At 46.3% G+C, this 6,756-nt stretch overlaps 1 long non-coding RNA gene across 1 annotated transcript; it reads left to right on the top strand.

Annotated features, from left to right (window-relative positions):
• The first annotated feature begins 2,423 nt into the window (after nucleotides 1-2,423).
• LOC311422657 lies at nucleotides 2,424-5,161 on the top strand. The gene is made up of 2 exons (XR_014685467.1): nucleotides 2,424-2,524; nucleotides 3,786-5,161. It is a non-coding gene; the product is annotated as an uncharacterized lncRNA (long non-coding RNA).
• The last annotated feature ends 1,595 nt before the right edge of the window (nucleotides 5,162-6,756 follow it).

Raw genomic sequence — 6,756 nt, 5'->3', positions numbered from 1 at the left:
TTTACAAAGGTTAAGGCTGATTTTCCATTCTGGCCAGATGGGTTAACGCTCTCCCTGACCGAGAGCGCAGCCAGCCCGCGGCACAGCCGGCACTGGAAGGGCTGGGGGTGCAAGGCTGGGAGCCCAGCACCGCCAGCTGAGGTGCTGAGCGGCTCCGAGCTGCAAATGGGATGGGAGGCAAAGAGTTGCAGGGAGACAGCTCTCAGGGTGAGCTTGCAGAGAGATTACAGTGGAGGATGTTTTTACCAGAGGCCCCTCCAAGGCTTCCTGCAAGTTGAAAGGAAAGCTAAATTAGAGGGCTTTATTCTTCACATTTTTTTAACTATTTCACTCATGCTACCAGACAGAGAACAAAGGAACCAGTTGCTGGCAGCCTCACCAGCACAGAAAAACCGGCTGCAGAGTCCTGGTTGGCAACAGGGTGTTTGCGAGATGTGCGGCGAGCAACATCTTTAAGAGGGGTATTATAATCAGCCGTGGTGCAGCTAAGAGCTGGGATCTGGGGCCATGACGAGGCGTCCTGCAGTGAGGCTGCAGCCCTGGATGCGGGGAGGGTTTGGGCTGGGGGCTGCACAGCTCCTGCAAGCCTTCCCCTGCAAGCACAGGGCTTGGTGGAGCAGGAGGAGGCTTCTGCATCCATCCGAGTCCTGTCGATGGCAGCTTTCCCCTGGGAGCCAGCTTGCCTCCCACACAGGATGGAGGCAGGCAGCAGTATGACCCTTGGTCTGAGTGCTTGGCACGGGAATATCAAACCCCGTCTGTGTGAAAACATCACCCCAGCCACCGGCCTGGTGCTGCTATTAAACACTTCCATTTACAGAAGCTCTCCTTCTTCTAGCTTTTTCGGAATGATGATAAATCTTCCCGCTTAAAATGCACTCCGAAGAATGACAACATCAATCATTTATTAACTGGGATTAGTTTACAAGCTTTCTAACCCCTTCTATGCAAGGAGTGCCTTCTGACTGCTGGAAAAGGGATGTAGCCAAGGAGCCTCTGCTCTTTTCCGTGTGCTCCATCTCCCACTCATCCTGCACCCACCTTTCCCCCCAAACTGGACCCTTCTTTGCCCGTTGCTTTGCTTGTCTTGAGGTCTCAGCACAAAGCCACCCCTTTCCTTCACCTGGCAAGAAATGAGGTATGTGATTCTGCTCTAATTTCCCCAGTATTAGGAGTGAAGCGGGAGCTCCTGTCAGGCCAATTCTCTTTCCGGATTCTTTACAATGAAATGCAGCAACAAGGGAAACATAATACTTCATTATACTACAATACAGTGAGCAATTTACATGCTTCTCTCTCTCTCTCTCTCTTTTTTTTTTTTTTTTTTTAATTGTGCCAGTGCACCTGAAGGTGGGAAGGAGCTGTAAAAACAAACAATCACGCGATTTATCCCAAAGTCCTGCTCCAAAGCACCAGGGTCCCTGTGGTCGGTGTCCTCACCCTGACTCCAGCATGGGATGGGAGAAGCCCCAGAGCTTTGTGTTAGAAGCTGTTTTTTTTGTGTTAGCTCAGATGGGATCTCAGAGCACTGCAGCTCAGGTTCTTTTTCTGCCTCTCCTCTGCTCCTTCTTCTCAGTAGGATGCTCCAGTCTGGGCGTGTTGTCAGCTCCTGCCTGGTTTCTGCCAACCCCAAATGAACCACTCCTTATCCAGAATATGGCCAATGATTCAGCGGCAGTGGTAGGATCTTGTGTCTCACATTAAATCAATGGAACTTCCTTGCATTGACAGGCCCTTGCCACTTAAGTAGACAAGAAACGGGTACGAATGGATGCTGCAGGTTCCTCCCGACTTTGAGGCATAAATCTCAAGGGAACGGCAGCAGAAAGGTGAAAAACTGCTGGAAACACAGCGCAGGATTCAGGATTTATTTGGAGTTTTTCTTCTATATGTGAATGACAAAATGATAGCAGCCTTCTTCCTGCCAAGGGTTAGCAATTAGTATGGCAAAAGGAAAAGGTAATTTGATGGTGAGTTTGGCAAAGAGCTCTTACGCATGCCTTGATGTTGCACTGCAACAATAATGTATAAAATCACCTTTGACAAGGCATTGCACCCTTGCAATCCTTCAGGAGATTTTTGCTTAAATAAGAGCCAGGCAAGGGCTCCGCCACGGAGAATGCTTGCTGCTTGGCCGTGACAAGCGAGGTCCCGCTTAAGCACGCTGCACATTTTAAAAGTTTGTAAGCATTCTTGTGACAGTATAAAAATGGTTGGAGGGCATCAGATGCTAGGATAATGAGGTTGGTATAATTAGCCTTGATGGATAGGTAACGAGATAGAGAAGCATGGATGGGAATTAATAGATTAAACAGCCAGATTAACTACTACTGTTTAAAGAGTGACTCCTGACCCAGCCCTCCAGCTGCGAGTGATCTGGCTCAGCTAGCTCTGCTATAAAGCTGCAAGGCAGGGCAGCCCACCCCTTTCTCTTGTAGGTTGGTTGTGTCTTATTGGAAGAAGGAATGCTAAAGTCATTACATCCCCTTCCCTCCCATTCCAAGGGGAGCCAGGCTGTGCTGCTGTGAGTAGAAATGTCATTTCTGAAATGTAATTTGGCTGGAGAAAGCTGCAGGACAGCAGCAGCTGTAGAGGCAAATCCAAATAATGCTCAGCACTGTAATTGTGTATGTTTAAAAAAAAAAAAAAAAAAGAGAGAGAGAAAGAAAGAAAAGGGAGAGAGAGAGTGGTCTCCTCTCCTCTGCTGGGTATTACAGATGTAGCTGTCATCCTATTTCCTTCACTGAGCGGTTGTAGGTGTTCGGTGCTGATACTCCTGGGTGTTGTACAGAGATTGGAATATAATTTCTGATGCACAGAGGTCAAGCTGCGCGGCTGTACAGGCGAGCCGTAGGTCTGACAAGGACTTAGCGAGCTCAGAGCCTGATCCAAGTCCCTCAACGGGGACGTCTGGGCTGGCTCGGATGAGCCACAGGGGGCGAGGTGCAGCCCAGCAGTGCCACAAGCAGTGTCTGGGAGGCTCCTGGGCGCTTCCCTCTGTCCTCAGCCTTATTTCCACTTGGGTGTGCAGCTCGCAGAGCCCTGTTTGTGTCCTCCTCTCTACCCTGTGTGTCTTGTCCTTGTGTGTTTGGGACTAAATGCCTAGGAGGTGATGGGACTAAGATCCCTTCAGTCCCTTGTCCTTCCCTGCTGGAAAATGCAGCAGTGGGCTCACGTGTAGGTTGTCCTTGTGCACTCCTCACCTGCTGCCCCCCCAGATAACCTCTCTGTGGCCTGCCATGCAGACTGCATCACCTGTGAATGACCAATTCTAGCTGCATGCTACAGTTCTGTTAAATCACTTAAGTTGCTTTGCAGCAGAAATATAATATTGTTTTACTGTGCCCTAAATTAGATGGTGTGCTTTATATAGACATTAATCAATACATGAAAGAGACACCATTAGGGAAGACAGAGTTCTTAGCTTTTAAATGAACTCTTTGCTGTGTTACATCCCAGATTGTGAAAATTGAAATCAATTTATCAATCTAATTTTCTTTTCACAATTTATGCTTTTATTTTTCAATTCACTCTAATCAGGCAGCTGAGCTAAAGAGCAACAGCTTCTGCGTGCAGTCAATGTCTTCTTCCAGGTTTGCTGTGAATTCACAGTAGGCTGCTCCTGTTTGTGGCAGGGGATACGCTCTATTAGATGGGATACAAAAGTGATGTTCTCTTGTGCTGTGTGATCATTAGAGTTTCTGTGTTCTCTTCATTGTAATGGTGAATTATCCCACTCCAGTAACGTCATCCAACTTTCCTAAATTATTAATCCTTTTCAACAGGCTATGGGAGTCTTCCGCTTTGTTTCCTATGCTACTTTGCAGCAAATAAACAGTGGTTGCAGAGATGGCTGTATTTCAGCAGCAAAAGAAAAGATCTCAATAGATCTTCTCATCCTTCACGGGAGGTACTCTGAGGTTCAGTTAACTTGTGCTTGTGAGGCAGCCAGAGCCTCTGAAAGATGGGATTGCTGCGAAGAAGTGCAAAGCGTTCCTATTATAGACCGAATATTTCCTTTCAAACATATTAGCCAGGTAATCCCCGATGGTGTTTTGCCATTCTGCACTGTTCCAGCTCTCGGTTTCTTCAGGTAGTAAATGCTTCCTGTTTCTAACAAGCTGGGAATCTGATGAAAGCATAGAGAAAACAACCAAGCAGCAGAAGAAACAAACTGTGCAGAAAGCAGTATATTGCTCCTATAGGGTATCTTCAAGTTTGCCTCATAATGATCCGGCAGCTGTGAATCTATACAAACTAGCAATGTTCCAAAGGGCTGTAATTATTAATCTGCTAACGCAGACACAATATACTCAGCCTTCCTCTCATCCTCTCCTAGGAATGGAAAATAATGCTGTAGTGGCAATTACCTTAATGCAATTATCTCAAATGTGAAATTTCATAACAACGCTTCATGTCCTGGTTTTTAGAGAACGGTAAGGAAGCAGGGGCTCTCCCAGAGCTGCTGTGCTGCTCTGCTTCAGCGTTTCATCCCGTCAACCCACACGTCCTCATCTCCTGCTGCTGCAGGGAGCAGACTCGGACAGCAGCAGCGGGCAAAGAAGTGCAGAGCTGCTCTACGTCGGTCTGGCCAGCGCTCATCCCTCCCAGCCAGTGTTTCAGCTCCCGAGCAGAGCTCGGTGCCACGGGTGTTAGCAGAGCTGTGTTCTGAATAAGGATTCCTGAGATCAAATGGCATCATATGAGCAGTCGAGGCAGAGCTCACCCCAAAAACTGAATCAACATAGCTTAGGTGAATTTGTCTTGCTTAGACACAGCTTTTTGTAGCCCTTACCGAGGATAAGGAAAATATAGGAAGCCATCCTTATGGTAATCCCTGGGTTAATGGTAAGCATTAACGAAGCGATTCCTCCAGCCTGCAGAACCCATAGCAACCAGTCATTAAGGACACTCAGCGTGAGGATCCAAGCTAAAGAAAGAAAGTTCCTTGAAACACTTGCACACGCACATACCAATCAGACAAGAAAATGTTCTGCAATTTCTCCAGGACAGACTTGAAGACTATTTCAGTGGCCCCATCTCTGAGGAAGGAAGGAACTAATTGCAAAAGGATTTTAAAAAGAAAGATTGTAACTAGCCCCAAACAGCGAAATGGATTTTACTTCCTCTGCTCTGATAAATATTTAATTATCAAATGTAATGCGAGGATTGGGTTTTGTTCTTGGTTGTTTTGATAGGCTTTTGTTTGTTTTTATACATACATTTATTTATTTATATTCTGCATTTCCATTGCGACTGACATTCTTGTGTGGCATCTTCAGGCTGATATCTCTTATAATTAGATGGAATTGTCTTTTCATAACACTAATCTGAACTGACTAATTACTCAATGAATATTTAGCTCCTTGCACAGGCAAACAGTAAGCAGGGAAGCAGCCCTCACCGCTTGCCTGGTTCCCAACTAACTCCACCGACAGCACGGAAGGGCCGGGGGTGCTGGGGGTGAGGTGTGGGTGGTGCTGGGTGCCCCCCTCCTGGAGCAGCACCCCGAGACCTCTGCAGAGCTCAGCATCCTGCCTCATCGCTCTCGTGGCCTCTTTTCCTCTTTTCCTCTTCCCTCCTGGTAGAATCCTGCATGATTCTTCACATTTCATTTTTAAAAATCTCATCCCGAGGATGTAATTGCTTGAAAACGTTTATTTACTTAAGGGACTCTTTACTGAAAACTCCAGGCTCTTGACTACTAATATCATACATTTACGTAATTGTGTAATTAGAAATCAAATGACGAATGTTTATTTAGGCTCCATTTTTCACTCATGCCTCCAGTTCTCCCTGTTCCAAGTGCGGCACACTGCTCCGGGCTGATTTCTGCTCTTCTGTGCTCTTGAGCACATGGCCTTTTGCAATATCACCCTCTCTCCAGCTCAGCAACCTTGCGAATGCCCACACTTAATTCCTCCCTGGCCTCTACTCAAGGCTGATGAATTATTACTCATACAAAATCTCATTAAAATCATTGAGAATTTGCACAAATGAAGCACCCCAGGATCTGGCAGAACAGCCCTACTCTGCTGCCTTACGGAGTCAGTATTAGAGCCGCATCCTTAGCCAACGTACATCACCATCGATGTATGCTGCTGGCTCTAACTAACCCCTACTCCATCCCACATAAACGGCAGTCTTCTTGTATCTCATTTCGTGCAGCAGAATTTTTCCCAGCAGGATTGATAACAATATAGCCTCGTAAATAATGTTCCCCAATGGGATGCTGTATTGGTGTCTGGCTATTAATGGTTGTGTATTTTTCTTCATAATGTTCAACTGCCTTATTTATGATTAATGGGGCTCACTGTCTTTCTAAGGAGTAGTAGAATGGTTATTACTGGCTGGTTTGTTTTTTTAATATATATTCTTTTTTCAAATTGAAGTGTTTGTTACTGTTAAAGCCCTCTACTGTTAAAGGCGTCCTTAAAAGCAAAATGGGAATGTTTGTTTTTCAGTCTCTGGCCATGTGTGACACTTCACACGTACAGCTTGTTCCTGCAAAGGTGACTCCCTCCCCCTGTGTGCCTGCTGCATCCCTGGCGTTCCCTCCTCGAACACAAAATGCTCTCAAAATGCATCAGCTTTGGGGGAGCCCGAGTGTTGTAAAGCTTCAGCTTCAGTCAGCTGTGCCTCTCACTGCATGAAGGTCTCTATATCTGGCATTTGATGGCCCCAACCTTATAAGTAGCCATAAAAATGTAAGGGCAACTGCACCTTAAGGTATTGTTTCCACATCATCTCTCCCTG

Source organism: Aythya ferina (genome assembly GCF_964211825.1).
Source record: "Aythya ferina genome assembly, chromosome: 22".
NCBI lineage: Eukaryota > Metazoa > Chordata > Aves > Anseriformes > Anatidae > Aythya > Aythya ferina.
The sequence above is the reverse complement of the archived record's forward strand: the minus strand, read 5'-3'. Positions and strand labels throughout refer to the sequence as shown.